At 38.5% G+C, this 18,474-nt stretch overlaps 1 protein-coding gene across 1 annotated transcript in view; it reads left to right on the top strand.

Moving 5' to 3' along the window:
* GABRG3 (gamma-aminobutyric acid type A receptor subunit gamma3) overlaps nucleotides 1-18,474 on the top strand; it is a 756,122-nt gene that overhangs the window by 285,566 nt on the left and 452,082 nt on the right. The gene's annotated exons all lie outside the window — the stretch shown is intronic.

The raw sequence follows: 18,474 nt of genomic DNA, 5'->3' as shown, positions 1-18,474 counted from the left end.
GCTCCCTATCTCTCACCATCGCTGTCCTCCAGCTAAGGCTCCACCCTAGACCAGTCTCATCTCTTCAACAACCATCTCTCTCCTTTCCCATGGCCTTCAAGGAGATCTTTTAAAAATTCGAACCAGGGGGCGCCTGGGTGGCTCAGTTGGTTAAGCAACTGCCTTCGGCTCAGGTCATGATCCTGGAGTCCCGGGATCGAGTCCCGCATCAGGCTCCCTGCTCGGCAGGGAGTCTGCTTCTCCCTCTGACCCTCCTCCCTCTCCTGCTCTCTGTCTCTCATTCTCTCTCTCTCAAATAAATAAATAAAATCTTTAAAAAAAAAAAATTCGAACGAGGTCAAGTTTCCCAGATCTGAGAGAAGGGTGGTCACTGGAAGCAGAGCCGTGCCTGGAAGCACAACCTCACTGTTGGACCCTCCACAAAGCTCCAACGCTGCATGCTCTCATTGCTGCTCTTGGCAGCAGCAACTCCATACACATGCAGAACGTGACCTCTTTAATATCCATCACCAAGCTAACCCATCCTCCCACCCCCTCCCCTCTAGAACCCTTGGTTTGTTTTTCAGAGTCCATCATGTCTCATGGTTCGTCTACCCCTCCGAATCCCCCCCTTCATTCTTCCCCTCCTGCTATCTTCTTTTTTTTTTTTTCTTAACATATATTGCATTATTTGTTTCAGAGGTACAGATCTGAGATTCAACAGTCTTGCACAATTCACAGCGCTCACCATAGCACATACCCTCCCCAGTGTCTATAACCCAGCCACCCCATCCCTCCCACCCCAGCCCCCACTCCAGCAACCCTCAGTTTGTTTCCTGAGATTAAGAATTCTCATATCAGTGAGGTCATATGATACATGTCTTTCTCTGATTGACTTATTTCGCTCAGCATAACACCCTCCAGTTCCATCCACGCCGTTGCAATGTATAACAATGACTTAAAAGAACATTGCAGGAGGTTATGATGGAGAAATGAACTCAGAAAACTGAGATGTCCTCAGTGAGGGAAGAAAGACTGTAAAGTGATCTCTCTACCTTCTTCAAGTTATGGAAGTCTTTCTGATTCCGTCTTACTGATTGGAAGAAAAAAATCTTTTGTCATCAAAATAAACATACAAAAAGCACCAGGCCCATTCAAGATGCCCCTTCATTTGTCACTACACAAACAGTGCATTTGGGTTTGGATGCTGATTCCAAAATTTATTTTTTTAAGATTTATTTATTTATTTGAGAAAGAGTGAGAGAGCACAAGTGGGGGGTGGGGACAGAGGGAAAGAGAGAGAGAATCTGAAGCAGACTCTGCACTGAGTGTACAGCCCAAAGCGGGGCTCAATCCCACGACCCTGAGATCTCCACCTGAGCTGAGATACTGGCCTGAGCCAAAGCCAAGAGTCAGATGCTTAACCAACTGCACCACCCAGGCACCCCCGATTCCAACATTTAAAATAACATTGATGGTTACAGGATTTTGTGTTCTTCTTTAAAATTATAAGCTTTTGGATTTACAAAGCATTTAACAAAGTTAGACCAGTAAGTACTGAGTCACAATGTAGCTATATAACAGCTTGATTTAAAAAAAAAAAAAAAAGAGGCTGCAGCTTTAAAGAATTCCATTTGGGATAAGGTTTTCTTAGAAGAACCCAGATGGGCTTTTAGATAAAGAGACCAGCTGCATGCATTGTCAGATCTGCATTACAATTGGATCTTAAGAAAACCAAACAATGTTTTTCATTAAGGAAGAGAGCTCTTAATAAGCAGCTTTAAAAACCATGACTGTTTCTCATTATTCTACAAAATGGAAGCCATTTTCTTTGCAGTTGTCAGGGAAACTCTATGAGTAAGGTAGAGGAGTGGATTTACAGAGAAGGACCAGGCTGAGCTAAACCTGGAGCAACCCCTGGGACTCAGTGGACAGTATTCATTCATTCACTCAATATGTATTAAACACCTACTATAAGTTGGTACCGTTCCCACCCTGGGCCCCTAACAGCAAGCACTTCAGGACCCCTGTTCTCAGTGGCCTTTTACTCCAGTTAGGAGAGAGAGACAACAGAAAAATACATACGCACTGCACTCCATGAGATGGAAAGTGCTATGGATCAAAACATGGCAGGGAAGGTGTGGGGGCTCCTATTGTGGTTTGAGTGGTAGATGGCCTCTTTGCTAAAGTGACACTGAGCAGAACACTAAAAAAACTGAGGAGTCAGGCATGTGCCTGAATGCTGGACAAAAAACCCAGAGACAAAGACCTGGGGCAGCCATGAGCTTAGAATGTTCAAAACACAGTAAAAAGACTGGAGTGAAGAGGGGGAGAATGGTAGGAGATATGGTCAAACTGGAGGGGCCAGAGCACATAAGACCTCACAGTTTCCTGTAAGAGAATACAAACTTTATTATCTGACCACATGAAATTAAATTAGGTATCAATGACAGGAAAATCCTTGGAAGATGCCCAAATATTTAATAACTAAACAATACATTTATAAATAACCTGTGTGTTAAAGAAGAAATAAAAAGAGAAATAGAAATTACTATAATTTGAACTGAATGAAAATGAAAACACAATATATCAGAATTTGTCGGACTGTAAAGCAGTCCTAAGGAGGAAATGTATAGCACTAAAACACTTAAATTAGAAAAGTTTCAAATCAAAGACCTCAGCTTCTGCATTAAGTAACCAGAAAAAGGGGTGCCTGGGTGGCTCAGTCATTAAGCATCTGCCTTCTGCTCAGGTCATGATTCCAGGGTCATGGGATAGAGCCCAGCATCAGGCTCCCTGCTCAGCAGAAAGCCTGCTTCTCCCTCTCCCACTCCCCCTGCTTGTGTTCCCTCTCTCACTGTCTCTCTCTCTGTCAAATAAATAAATAAAATCTTAAAAAAAAAAAAGAAAGAGGGCGCCTGGGTGGCTCAGTTGGTTGCACGACTGCCTTCGGCTCAGGTCATGATCCTGGAGTCCCGGGATCGAGTCCCGCATCGGGCTCCCTGCTCAGCGGGGAGTCTGCTTCTCCCTCTGACCCTCTTCCCTCTCGTGCTCTCTATCTCTCATTCTCTCTCTCTCAAATAAATAAATAAAATCTTTAAAAAAAAAAAAAAAAAAGAAAGAAAGAAACCAGAAAAAGATGAAGAAAAAAAAGTAAGACAAACTTGGCAGAAGAAAGAAAATAATAAAGATTAGGGCAGAAATTAGTGAACGAGAAAACAGAAAAACAGTAAAGGAAATCAGTAAAGTCGGAAGCAGGTTCTTCCAGAATATCAATAAAATTGTTAAACTCCTAGCCAAACTAATCAGGAAGAAAAGAGAGAAGACAGAAATGAGAGTGACAACACTACAGATTATATAGATATTAAAAGGATAATAAAATAATATAAACTATTTTATGTAAATAAATGTGATTATAGATTAAATGAACAAATTCTTTGAAGATACAAATTGTCAAAATTCACTCAAGAAGAAAAAAGTAATACAAATAGCTCTGTATCTATTAAAGAAATTGAAATCATAGTAAAAATTATTCCCATAAGGAAAATCCCAGAACCAGATGGCTTTACTGGTGAGTTTTATCAAACATACAAGCATGGAATTAGAGTAATTCTACACAAACTCTTCCAAAAAATTGAATAAAAGACAATACTTCCCTACTTATGCAATGAGGCCAGAATTACACAGATACAAAAACCAGACAAAAAGATTAAAAGAAAACTACTGCCCATTTCTTGATTGGATTCTTTGTTCTTTGGGTGTTGAGTTTGCTGAGTTCTTTATAGATTTTGGATACTAGCCCTTTATCTGATATGTCATTTGCAAATATCTTCTCCCATTCTGTCAGTTGTCTTTTGGTTTTGTTGACTGTTTCCTTTGCTTTGCAAAAGCTTTTTATCTTGATGAAGTCCCAATAGTTCATTTTTGCCCTTGCTTCCCTTGCCTTTGGCGATGTTTCTAGGAAGAAGTTGCTGTGGCTGAGGTCGAAGAGGTTGCTGCCTGTATTCTCCTTTAGGATTTTGATGGACTCCTGTCTCACATTGAGGTCTTTCAACCATTTGGAGTCTATTTTTGTGTGTGGTGTAAGGAAATGGTCCAGTTTCATTCTTCTGCATGTGGCTGTCCAATTTTCCCAACATTATTTGTTGAAGAGACTGTCTTTTTTCCATTGGACATTCTTTCCTGCTTTGTCAAAGATTAGTTGACCATAGAGTTGAGGGTCCATTTCTGGGCTCTCTATTCTGTTCCATTGATCTATGTGTCTGTTTTTGTGCCAGTACCATACTGTCTTAATGATGACAGCTTTGTAATAGAGCTGGAAGTCCAGAATTGTGATGCCACTGGCTTTGCTTTTCTTTTTCAACATTCCTCTGGCTATTCGGGGTCTTTTCTGGTTCCATATAAATTTCAGGATTCTTTGTTCCGTTTCTTTGAAAAAAGTGGATGGTATTTTGATGGGGATTGCATTGAATGTGTAGATTGCTCTAGATAGCATTGACATCTTCACAATATTTGTTCTTCCAATCCAAGAGCGTGGAATGTTTTTCCATTTCTTTGTGTATTCCTCAATTTCTTTCATGAGTATTTTATAGTTTTCTGAGTACAGATCCTTTGCCTCTTTGGTTAGATTTATTCCTAGGTATCTTATGGTTTTGGGTGCAATTGTCAATGGGATCAACTCCTTCATTTCTCTTTCTTCTGTCTTGTTGTTGGTGTATAGGAATGCCACTGACTTCTGTGCATTGATTTTATATCCTGCCACTTGACTGAATTCCTGTATGAGTTCTAGCAGTTTTGGGGGGGAGTCTTTGGGGTTTTCCACGTAAAGTATCATATCGTCTGCAAAGAGTGAGAGTTTGACTTCTTCTTTGCCGATTTGGATGCCTTTTATTTCTTTTTGTTGTCTGACTGCTGTGGCTAGGACTTCCAATACTATGTTGAATAGCAGTGGTGATAGTGGACATCCCTGCTGCATTCCTGACCTTAGGGGGAAAGCTCTCAGTTTTTCCCCATTGAGAATGATATTCGGTGTAGGTTTTTCATAGATGGCTTTTATGATATTGAGGTATGTACCCTCTATGCCTATATTCTGAAGAGTTTTGATCAAGAAAGGATGCTGTACTTTGTCAAATGCTTTTTCTGCATCTATTGAGAGGATCATATGATTCTTGTTCTTTCTTTTGTTAATGTATTGTATCACATTGATTGATTTGCGGATGTTGAACCACCCTTGCAGCCCAGGGATAAATCCCACTTGGTCGTGGTGAATAATTCTTTTAATTTAGTGTTGGATCCTATTGGCTAGTATTTTGGCGAGAATTTTTGCATCCATGTTCATCAGGGATATTGGTCTGTAATTCTCCTTTTTGATGGGGTCTTTGTCTGGCTTGGGGATCAAGGTAATGCTGGCCTCATAAAATGAGTTTGGAAGTTTTCCTTATAAATACAGATGTAAAATTTCTTAACAAAACTTTTGCAAATCTAATAAAAAAATATATTCAAAGGAAAATATATCATGACCAAGTAGAATTTATCCAGGATGCAAGAATAGTTTAATATTTGAAAATCAATCAGTATAATTCACTACATTAACAAACTGAAAATATATATTGAATTATCTTAATAGACACAGAAGAGCATCTGAAAAATCCAAAATTACTTCTTAATAAAAACTCTCAGGAAACCAGGAATAGAAGGTAAATTCCTCCAACCGACAAACAGCATCTAAACACACACACACACACACACACACACACGCACACACACACACACAGAGCCAACATCATACTTAATGGTGAAAGTCTAAGTGATTCCCCATTAAGATCAGGAACAAGACAAGATATTCTCTCCCACCACATCTATTCAACATTTTACTGGAGATTATGGTCAATGAAACCAGTCAAGGAAAAGAAGGAAAAGGAATACAAACTGGAAAAGAAGAAGTAAAATTGTGTTTACTTGATTATAGACATCGTAAATTTGATGAAATCTACAAAAAGTCTACTAGAACTAATAAATAAGTTTAACAAGGCTGCAGGACCTGAGGCCAATATACATAACTCTACTATATTTCTATATAACAGTAATAAACAATCAGAAATTAAAATTTAAAGAAACATTTACAATAGCATCAAAAATATGAAATACTTTGCAATAAACCTGACAAATGATACAAAACACTTGTACACTGAAAACTACACAATATTTCTGAGAGAAAAAAAAGACTAAATAAATGGAGAGATATACCTTGGCCAAGGTTGGAAGAATTCATAGTGTTAAGAAGTCAATTCTCTCCAAATTGTTCTATCAATTCAAAGCAATCCCAATAAAAGTCTCAGAAGGCTTTTTGTAGAGGTTGACAAACTGATTTTAAAATTCATATGGCGGGGCACCTGGGTGGCTCAGTCGTTAAGCGTCTGCCTTCGGCTCAGGTCATGATCCCAGGGTCCTGGGATCAAGCCCCACATCTGGCTCCCTGCTCTGCGGGAAGCCTGCTTCTCTCTCTCCCACTCCCCCTGCTTGGGTTCCCTCTCTCGCTGTGTCTCTCTCTGTCAAATAAATAAAATCTTTAAAAAAAAAATTCATATGGCAATGCAAATAACCTAGAATAGCCCAAACAATGCTGAAAAAGAAAAACGAAGAGGGAGAAATAACGCTATCTTATTTCAATAATCACTACGAATCTACAGTAATCAAGACAGTAGGGCATTGGTATAAAGATAGACAAATCAGAGTTTGGAGATAAACTCTCATAAATATATATGACTGAATTTTGACAAAATCACAAAGGAAATGCAGTAGAAAAAGGATGCATTTTCAATAAATGCTGCTGGAATAATTGCATGTCCATCTGCAAAACAAAAATAAATAAACTTGGATCCATACCTCACAACATATTCAAAAATTAACTCAAGATGGATCGAAGAACTAAATGTAAAACATAAAACTGTAACATGTGTAAAAGAAACATAGTTAAGCAAGTATTTCTTAGCTACAATACCAAAAGCATAATCCACAAAAAGTAGTTGATTAATTAAAATTTAAGACCTCAAAATTTTAAACCTCTCCTCTTCAAAAGACACTCCTAAAAGAATGAACAGAGAAGGCAGAAACAGGAGAAAATATTTGCAAAGTATGTATCTCATAAAGAACCTGTACCTAGACTATATAAAGAACTCCAAAAATTCAATAATAAGACATACAGCATACACAAAAATTTGCTAAATATCCGAACACTTTACCGAAGAAGAAATACAAATGGCAAATATGCACATAAAAAGAAGCTGAATGTGATCAGTCAATAGGATAGTGCAAGTTAAAACCACAATGAGACTGTACAATCTAGCAATTTCACTTCTGGGTATATAACCAAAAGAATTGAAAACAGGGACTAGAACAGATATTTGTATACCCATGTTCATAACAGCATCATTTACAATAGCCAAAAGGTGGAGACAACCCAAGTGTCCATTGATGGATGAGTGGATAAGCAAAATGTGATAGATAAATACAATGGAATATAATTCAACTTTAAAAAAGAAGGAAATTCTGACACATGCTACAACACAGATAACTCTTGAGGACATTATATGTTAATGTCATAAAATGACAGTCACAAAATGACAAATGTATGATTCCACTTTTATGAGGTACCTAGAGTAGTCAAATTAATATAGAAAGTTCTGAGGTTGGGGGAGGGGAATGGGGAGCTAGTGTTTAATGGGTACAGAGTTTCAGTTTTGCAAGATGAAAAGAGTTCAGAAGATGGATAACAGTGATGGTTGCACAACAATGTGGATGTTAGTATCACTGAGATATACACTTAAAAATGGTTAAGCTGGGGGGCGGAGCAAGATGGCGGAGGAGTAGGAGACCTGGATTTCGTCTCCTCTCAGGAATTCAGCTGGATAGGGATCAAACCATTCTGAACACCTACAAACCCAACAGGAGATCAAAGAAAGGAATAACAACAACTCTCTGAACAGAAAAGCGACCACTTTCTGGAAGGTAGGACGTGCGGAGAAGTGAATCTGAGGCGATATTCGGGAGGATAGACAGCGGGGGAGGGGCCTCCGTCGGCCGCTTCTGGCAAGTGATAGAACCACGGAGCACAAAATCGGAACTTTTAAAAGTCTGCTCCGCCGAGGGAGGTCACTCTGGTGGCTAAGCGGGGGGTGGAACCCTCCGGGACAGTGTGGTCTCAGGACCGTCGGGGTCACAGAAAGACCGGGGGTGCCTGAGTGTGGCAGAGCTCCCAGGTAACCGAGCAGGGAAGCCGGCTGCAGAGGCGGAGCCCAGGTGCGGGCTCTCAGCTCGGAGTTGCCATAAACCGTGATCCGCGGCACAGTCGGGCCACTGCTCCTCCAGCAGGGACCCAACAAGCGGCAGATCCGGGGAGACTCACCTTCCACCCCCGGGGAGAAGCCGCGTGGGAGTGCACCACAGGGATCTGCTGGGTTTGGAGACCCCACCCGGGGTCGGGTGCCAGAGATAGAAACGCGCAGTCACAGGCCGGGTGAGCACGGAGTGCGGCTGGAGACTGGGGAGACGGGAGTGACTGACGGCTTTTCTCTGGGGGCTCACTGAGGAGTGGTGCCCCGAGTTCTCGGCTCCTCCGGGGCAGAGATTGGGAGGCCACCATTTTCACTCTCTGCCTCCAAAGGTGTACGGAAAGCTCGCAGGGAACAAAAGCCCCAGGGAGCAAACCCGAGCAGATTACTTAGCCGGGAGGGCACAAGGGCGGACCAATTCCGCCTCTGGCAGAGACATTTGGAAACCACGGCAATAGGCCCCTCCCCAGAAGATCAGCAAGAACAGCCAGCCAAGACCAAGTTTACCGATCAATGAGAACGGCAGAACTCCAGCGCTAGGGGAATACTGCACATAGAATTCGTGGCTTTTTTACCATGATTCTTTAGTCTTTCAAAGTTAATTTTTTTTTAACTGTCTTTTTTTCTTTTTGAATTTTTCTTTTTCCCTTTTTCAACCAACATCTTATCAATCCCTTTTTTTAAAAAAAAAACATTTTTATCTTTCATTTTTAGAGTCATATTCTATCCCTTCATAGTAGTTACCCGTATTTTTGGCTTATATATGTAAGTTGTTCTCTCTTTAAAATTTTGAGATAGTTTCTTCTAACAGATTAAAATATACCCTGAATCTCTAGTATATGGTGTTTTCTATTCCCCTGCCTGATCACACCCTCTCCCTTTTTTTTTCTTTTTTCTTTTTTTAAATCCTCTTCTTTCTTTTTTCAAACAACTTCTTATCAATTCCTTTTATAAAATTTTTTATAATTTCCATCCTTACAGTCATATTCCATCCCTTCATCATATCAACCCTTATTTTTGTACATATATAAGTTTTTCTTTCTTTACAATTTTGGGAGGCACTTTCTTCTAAAAGACCAAAATACACCCCAAATCTAGTGTGTGGCACTGATCTATATACCAGCCTGATCATATTTGATCACATTCTGGTTTTTTGTTGTTGTTGTTGTTGTTGTTTTGTTTTGTTTGTTTTTGTTTTTATCTTTATCTTTTTCTTTTTTTTCTTTCTCTTTTTTCTCTCTTTCCCTTTCTTTTCCCACTGCTTCAGGTCTTTTCTGATTTGTTTAGAGTATATTATCTGGGGACGTTGTTACTCTGCTAGCATTTTGTTCTCTCATTAATCTATTCTCCTCTTCACAAAATGACAAGATGGAAAAAATCACCTCAACAAAAAGAACAAGAGGTAGTACCGACTGCCAGGGACCTACTCAATATGGACATTAGTACGATGTCAAATCTAGAGTTCAGAATCATCACTTTAAAGATACTAGCTGGGCTTGAAAAAAATATGGAAGTTATTAGAGAAACCCTTTCTGGAGAAGTAAAAGAACTAAAATCCAACCAAGTAGAAATCAAAAAGGCTATTAATGAGGTGCAATCAAACATGGGGGTGCTAACTGCTAGAATAAATGAGGCAGAAGAGAGAATCAGTAATATAGAAGACCAAATGATGGAAAATAAAGAAGCTGAGAAAAAGAGAGATAAACAACTACTGGATCACGAGGGCAGAATTCGAGAGATAAGCGATACCATAAGACGAAACAACATTAGAATAATTGGGATCCCAGAAGAAGAAGAAAGAGAGAGAGGGGCAGAAGGTATAATGCAGCAAATTATAGCAGAGAACTTCCCTAATTTGGGGAAGGAAACAGGCATCAAAGTCCAGGAAGCACAGAGAACCCCTCTCAAAATCAATAAAAATAGGTCAACAACCCAACATCTAATAGTAAAACTTACGAGTCTCATAGACAAAGAGAAAATCCTGAAAGCAGCTCAGGAGAAGAGATATGTAACCTACAATGGTAGAAACATTCGATTGGCAACAGACCTATCCACAGAGACCTGGTAGGCCAGAAAGGACTGGCAGGATATATTCAGAGCACTAAATGAGAAAAATATGCAGAAAAGAGTACTCTATCCAGCTAGGCTGTCCTTGAAATTGATGGAGAGATCAAAAGCTTCCAGGACAAACAAAAACTAAAGGAATTTGCAAACACAAAACCAGCCCTACAGGAAATCTTGAAAGGGGTCCTCTAAGCAAAGAGAGAGCCTAAAAGCAACATAGACCAGAATAGGAACACAGACAATATACGGTAACAGTCACCTTACAGGCAATACAATGGCACTAAATTCCTATCTTTCAATAGTTACCCTGAATCTAAATGGGCTAAATGCCCCAATCAAAAGACACAGGCTATCAGACTGGATTTAAAAACAAGACCCATTGATATGCTGTCTGCAAGAGACTCATTTTAGAACCAAAGACACCCCCAGATTGAAAGTGAGGGGGTGGAAAACCATTTACCATGCTAATGGACTCCAAAAGAAAGCTGGGGTGGCAATCCTTATATCAGACAAATTAGATTTTAAACCAAAGACTGTAAGAAGAGATGAGGAAGGACATTATATCCTACTTAAAGGCTCTATCCAACAAGAAGACCTAACAATTGTAAATATCTATGCCCCTAACATGGGAGCAGCCAATTATATAAGGCAATTAATAACAAAAGCAAAGAAACACATCAACAACAATACAATAATAGTGAGGGACTTTAACACCTCCTCACTGAAATGGACAGATCATCTAAGCCAAAGATCAACAAGGAAATAAGGGCTTTAAATGAAACACTGGACCAAATGGACTTCACAGACATATTCAGAACATTCCACCCCAAAGCAATGGAATACACATTCTTCTCTAGTGCCCATGGAACATTCTCCAGAATCGATCACATCCTAGGTCATAAATCAGGTCTCAACCGGTACCAAAAGATTGGGATCATTCCCTGCCTATTTTCAGACCACAAATGCTTTGAAACTAGAACTCAATCGCAAGAGGAAAGTCGGAAAGAACTCTAATACATGGAGGCTAAAGAGAATCCTACTGAAGAATGAATGGGTCAACCAGTAAATTAAAGAAGAATTAAAAAAAAATACATGGAAACCAATGAAAATGAAAACACAACTCTTCAAAATCTTTGGGATGCAGTAAAGGCAGTCCTAAGAGGAAAGTATATAGCAATACAAGCCTTTCTTAAGAAACAAGAAAGGTCTCAAGTACACAACCGAACCCTACACCTAAAGAAGCTGGAGAAAGAACAGCAAATAAAGCCTAAACCCAGCAGGAGAAGAGAAATCATAAAGATCAGAGCAGAAATCAATGAAATAGAAACTAAAAGAACAGTAGAACAGATCAACGAAACTAGGAGCTGGTTCTTTGAAAGAATTAACAAGATTGATCAACCCCTGGCCAGACTTATCAAAAAGGAAACAGAAATGACCCAAATCAACAAAGTCATGAATGAAAGAGGAGAGATCACAACCAACACCAAAGAAATACAAACAATTATAAGAACATATTATGAGCAACTCTATGCCAGCAAATTAGATAACCTGGAAGAAATGGATGCATCCCTAGAGATGTATCGACTACCAAAACTGAACCAGGAAGAAATAGAAAACCTGAACAGACCTATAACCATTAAGGAAATTGAAGCAGTCATCAAAAATCTCCCAACAAACAAAAGCCCAGGGCCAGATGGCTTCCCAGGGGAATTCTACCAAACATTTCAAGAAGAATTAATACCTATTCTTCTGAAACTGTTCCAAAAAATAGAAATGGAAGAAAAACTTCCAAACTCATTTTATGAGGCCAGCATTACCTTGATCCCAAAACCAGACAAAGATCCCATCAAAAAGGAGAATTACAGACCAATATCCCTGATGAACATGGATGCAAAAATTCTCACCAAAATACTAGCCAATAGGATCCAGCAGTACATTAAAAGGATTATTCACCACGACCAAGTGGGATTTATCCCTGGGCTGCAAGGGTGGTTCAACATCCACAAATCAATCAACGTGATACAATACATTAACAAAAGAAAGAACAAGAATCATATGATCCTCTCAATAGATGCAGAAAAAGCATTTGACAAAGTACAGCATCCTTTCTTGATCAAAACTCTTCAGAGTATAGGCATAGAGGGTACATACCTCAATATCATAAAAACCATCTATGAAAAACCTACACCGAATATCATTCTCAATGGGGAAAAACTGAGAGCTTTCCCCCTAAGGTCAGGAATGCGGCAGGGATGTCCACCATCACCACTGCTATTCAACATAGTATTGGAAGTCCTAATCAGAGCAATCAGACAACAAAAAGAAATCAAAGGCATCCAAATCAGCAAAGAAGAAGTCAAACTCTCACTCTTTGCAGATGATATGATACTTTATGTGGAAAACCCAAAAGACTCCACCCCAAAACTGCTAGAACTCATACAGGAATTCAGTCAAGTGGCAGGATATAAAATCAATGCACAGAAATCAGTGGCATTCCTATACACCAACAACAAGATAGAAGAACCAGAAATGAAGGAGTTGATCCCATTTACAATTGCACCCAAAGCCATAAGATACCTAGGAATAAATCTAACCAAAGAGACAAAGGATCTGTACTCAGAAAACTATAAAATACTCATGAAAGAAATTGAGGAATACACAAAGAAATGGAAAAACGTTCCATGCTCATGGGTTGGAAGAACAAATATTGTGAAGATGTCAATGCTACCTAGAGCAATCTACACATTCAATGCAATCTCCATCAAAATACCATCCACTTTTTTCAAAGAAATGGAACAAATAATCCTAAAATTTGTATGGAACCAGAAAAGACCCCGCATGGCCAGAGGAATGTTGAAAAAGAAAAGCAAAGCCGGTGGCATCACCATTCCGGACTTCCAGCTCTATTACAAAGCTGTCATCATCAAGACAGCATGGTACTGGCACAAAAACAGACATATAGACCAATGGAACGGAATAGAGAGCCGAGAAATGGACCCTCAACTCTATGGTCAACTAATGCTCAACAAAGCAGAAAAGAATGTCCAGTGGAAAAAAGACAGTCTCTTCAACAAATGGTGTTAGGAAAATTTGACAGCCACATACAGAAGAATGAAACTGGACCATTTCCTTACACCACACACAAAATAGACTCCAAATGGTTGAAAGACCTCAATGTGAGACAGGAGTCCATCAAAATCCTAAAGGAGAACACAGGCAGCAACCTCTTCGACCTCAGCCGAAGCAACTTCTTCCTAGAAACATCGCCAAAGGCAAGGGAAGCAAGGGCAAAAATGAACTATTGGGACTTCATCAAGATAAAAAGCTTTTGCAAAGCAAAGGAAACAGTCAACAAAACCAAAAGACAACCAAGAGAATGGGAGTAGATATTTGCAAATGACATATCAGATAAAGGGCTAGTATCCAAAACCTATAAAGAACTCATCAAACTCAACACCCAAAGAACAAAGAATCCAATCCAGAAATGGGCAGAAGACATGAACAGACATTTTTCCAAAGAAGACATCCAAATGGCCAACAGACACATGAAAAAGTGCTCAATATCTCTCGGCATCAGGGAAATCCAAATCAAAACCTCACTGAGATACCACCTCACACCAGTCAGAATGGCTAAAATTAACAAGTCAGGAAACGACAGATGTTGGTGGGGATGCGGAGAAAGGGGAACCCTCCTACACTGGTGGTGGGAATGCAAGCTGGTGCAGCCACTCTGGAGAACAGTATGGAGGTTCCTCAAAAAGTTGAAAATAGAGCTACCATATGATCCAGCAATTGCACTACTGGGTATTTACCCCAAAGATACAAAAGTAGGGTTCCGAAGGGTTACGTGCACCCCGATGTTTATAGCAGCAATATCCACAATAGCCAAACTGTGAAAAGAGCCAAGATGTCCATCAACAGATGAATGGATAAAGAAGAAGTGGTATATATATACAATGGAATATTATGCAGCCATCAAAAGAATGAGATCTTGCCATTTGCAACGACGTGGATGGAACTGGAGGGTATTATGTTGAGTGAAATAAGTCAAACAGAGAAAGACATGTTATCATATGACCTCACTGATATGATGAATTCTTAATCTCCGGAAACAAACTGAGGGTTGCTGGAGTGGGGGGTGGGGTGGGAGGGATGGGGTGACTGGGTGATAGACACCGGGGAGGGTATGTGCTCTGGTAAGCGCTGTGAATTGTGCAAGACTGTTGAATCTCAGATCTGTACCTCTGAAACAAATAATGCAATATATGTTAAGGAAAAAAAGAAAAGAAGAAGAAGGTAGCGGGAGGGGAAGAATGAAGCGGGGGAAATCGGAGGGGTAGACAAACCATGAGAGACGATGGACTCTGAAAAACAAACTGAGGTCTCTAGAGGGGAGGGGGGTAGGATGGGTTAGCCTGGTGGTGGGTATTGAGGAGGGCACATTCTGCATGGAGCCCTGGGTGTTATGCACAAACAATGAATCATGGAACACTTCATGTAAAACTAATGATGTAATGTATGGGGATTAACATAAGAATAGAAAAAATGGCAAATTTTATATGAATTTCACTTCAATAAATATTTTAAAATACAAAAAAAAAAAGGTCATATGTTGTATGATCCTGTTCATAGGAAATGTCTAGAATAGGTAAATCTATAGAGACAGAATGCAAATTAGTGGTTGTCAGGGGCTTGGAGAATAGGGAAATGAGGAGCAAATGCTTAAAGAGAATAGAGTTTTATTTTGGGATTATGAAAACATTTTGGAATTAGAGACAGGTAATGCTTGTACAATATCATCAATGTACTTAAAGCTACTCAGTTGTACACTTTTTTTTTTAAGATTTTATTTATTTATTTGAGAGAATGAGATAGAGAGAGATAGAGCATGAAGGGGGGAGGGTCAGAGGGAGAAGCAGACTCCCTGCTGAGCAGGGAGCCTGATGCGGGACTCGATCCCCGGACTCCGGAATCATGACCTGAGCCGAAGGCAGTCGCTTAACCAACTGAGCCACCCAGGTGCCCCAGTTGTACACTTTAAAGTGGCTAACTTTTTTTTAAAGATTTTATGTGTTTATTTGACAGAGAGAGAGAGTAAGAGAGCACAAACAGGGGGAGCAGCAGAGGGAGAAAGAGAAGCAGTGTCTCCACTGAGCAGGGAGCCTGATGCAGGGCTTCATCCCAGGACCCCGGGATCATGACCTGAGCTGAAGGCAGACACTTAACTGACTGAGCCACCCAGGCACCCCTAAAATGGTTAACTTTTATTTAACTTCAATTTAAAAAATATTTTATGCTGAAAAACTGTCAAAACAAATAAGAACATTATATAATGCTTAAAAAGTCAACTAACCAGGAAAATATAACACTTATAAATATATATGCACTTAACAGCAGAGCATCCTAATATATGAAATAAACACTGACAGAATTAAAGGGAGAAATAAAAAGTAACATAATAATGGTAGGATATTTCAATATCCCACTTTCAATAATAGATCAAACACACAGAAGAGCAATAAGGAAACAGAAGACTTAAACAACACTACTGACCAACTGTACCTAACAGACACAAACAAAACATTTTGCCCAGTAATAGGAGAATATACATCATTCTCAAGTGCACACAGAACATTCTCTAGGAGAGATCACGTTAGGCCACAAGTCTTAATAATTTAAGTAGCCATTGTATTATACCAAAGATATTTTCTGACTACAATAGAATGAAACTAGACATCAACAGCAAAAATAAACTAGGAAGCTCACAAGTATGTGAAAATTAAACAACCTATTCTTGAACAATCAACAGGTCAAAGAAGAAATAACAGGGGAAATTAGAAAATATGCTGAGATTTTTTTTAATCCAATTATTTGTGTGTTTTTTTGGTGTGGAATTATGTAAGTTTTTATATATTTTCTATATTAACCCCTTATCAAATATTTGCAAATATCTTCTCCCATTCAGTAAATCATGATTTTGTTTTGTTGATTGTTTCCTCCACACTGTGAAAGCTTTTTATTTTGATGTAGTCCCAATAGAGTAATTTTGCTTTTGTTTCCCTTGCCTGAGGAGACACATCTAGAAAAATGTTTCTATAGCCAATGTCAAAGAAATTACTATGTTTTCCTCTAGAAATTTTATCATTTCAGATCTCATATTAGGTCTTTAATCCATTTGGGGTTTATTTTTATGTGTGGTATAAGAAAGTGGTCCAGTTTTGCATGTAACTATCCCGTTTCCCCAGCACCATTTGTTTAAAAAAATGGGCAGAGAACCTGAATAGACACTTTTCCAAAGAAAACATGCAGATGGACAACAGACACATGAAAAGATGCTCAACATCACAAATCATTAGGGAAATGCAAATTAAAACCCACAGTGAGATATCACTTTACACCTGTCAGAATGGCTAAAATAAAAAACACAAGAAATAACAAGTGTTGACTAAGATGTGGTGAAAAAGGAACCCTTGTTCACTGTTGGTAGGAATGCAAATTGGTGTGGCCACTGTAGAAAATAGTATGGAGGCTCCTCAAATAATTAAAAATAGAATTACCATATGATCCAGTAATACACTCCTGGGTGTTCACCCAAAGAAAATGAAAACACTAATTCAAAAAGACATATGTACCCCTATGTTTACTGCAGCATTATTTACAATAGCCAAGATATGGAAGCAACACAAATGTCCATCCACAGATAAATGGATAAAGAAGGGTTGGTACATATATACAATGGAATATTATTCAGCCCTAAAAAGAATGAAATCTTGCCATTTACAACAACATGGGTGGACCCAGAGGATATATAATGCTAAGTGAAGTAAGTAGTCAAAGAAAGACAAATACCATATGATTTCAGTCATATGTGGAATTTAAGAAACAAAACAAACAAATAAAGAAAAAAAGAGACAAAAGAAAAAATAGAGTCTTAAATATAGAGAAGAAATTGATAGTTGCCAGAGGGAATGTGGGTGGGAAGATGGGTAAAATAGATAAAGGGGATTAAGAGTACATTTATCTTGATGAGTACTGAGAAATGTATAGAATTGTTGAATCAGTATGTTGTATACCTGAAACTAACATAACACTGTATGTTAATTATACTTCAATTTTTAAAAATATGACATATTGACCACACACACACACATACAAAATGTATTGAGACAATGAAAATGAAAATGCAATGTACCAAAATTTATGGGATGCAGTAAAAGAACTAAGAAGGCAGTTTATAGTAGCAAATGCCTACATTAAAATAGAAGAAAGATCTTAAATCAACAACTAATTTTTACACCTCAAGGAACTAGAAAAAAAGAACAAACACAGAGTTAGCAGAAAGAAGAAAATAATAAAAATTAAAGCACAAACAAATGAACAGAGAATAGAAAAACAATAGAAGAGCTGATTTTTTAAAAAGATTAATAAAACTGACAAACCCTTAGCTAGACTAAGATAAAAAAGAGAGAGGATTCAAATTTTAAAGATCATAAATGAAAGAAAAGACATTAAAACTGATGCTACAATAATTAAAAGGATCATAAGAAACTACTAAGGATACTTATAAACCAACAAATTAGAACCTAGAAAAAATTGATTAAATTTCTATAAATATATAATCTACCGAGACTGAATCATGAAGGAAAAAAATCTGGAGACCTATAACTAGAAAGCAGATTGAATCAGTAATCAAAAACCTCCCAGCAAAGACCTTGGCCTGATGGTTTCACTGGTGAATTCTACTGAACATTTAAAGAAGAATTAACATCAATAATGCTCAATTCTTCCAAAAAAAAAAAAAAAACTGAAGAAGAAGGAACATTACCAAACCAACTTTAGAAGGCCCAGCATTAACCTGATACCAAAATCAAATGAAGACATTACAAGGAAAGAAAACAACAGACCAATTAGCCCTGGTAAATATTGATGCAAAAATCCTCAATAAAATACTAGCAAACCAAATTCAGAAACACATTAATAGGATTTACACCATAACTAAGTGGAATTTATTCCTGGAATGTAAGGATGGTTTAGCATACAAAAATCATATTACAATCAATGTATTATATCACATTAACAGAATGAAAGCAAAAAAAAAAAA

Source organism: Neomonachus schauinslandi, chromosome 9 (genome assembly GCF_002201575.2).
Source record: "Neomonachus schauinslandi chromosome 9, ASM220157v2, whole genome shotgun sequence".
Lineage (NCBI taxonomy): Eukaryota > Metazoa > Chordata > Mammalia > Carnivora > Phocidae > Neomonachus > Neomonachus schauinslandi.
Note: the sequence above shows the minus strand (reverse complement) of the source record. Positions and strands in the feature narration are given on the sequence as shown.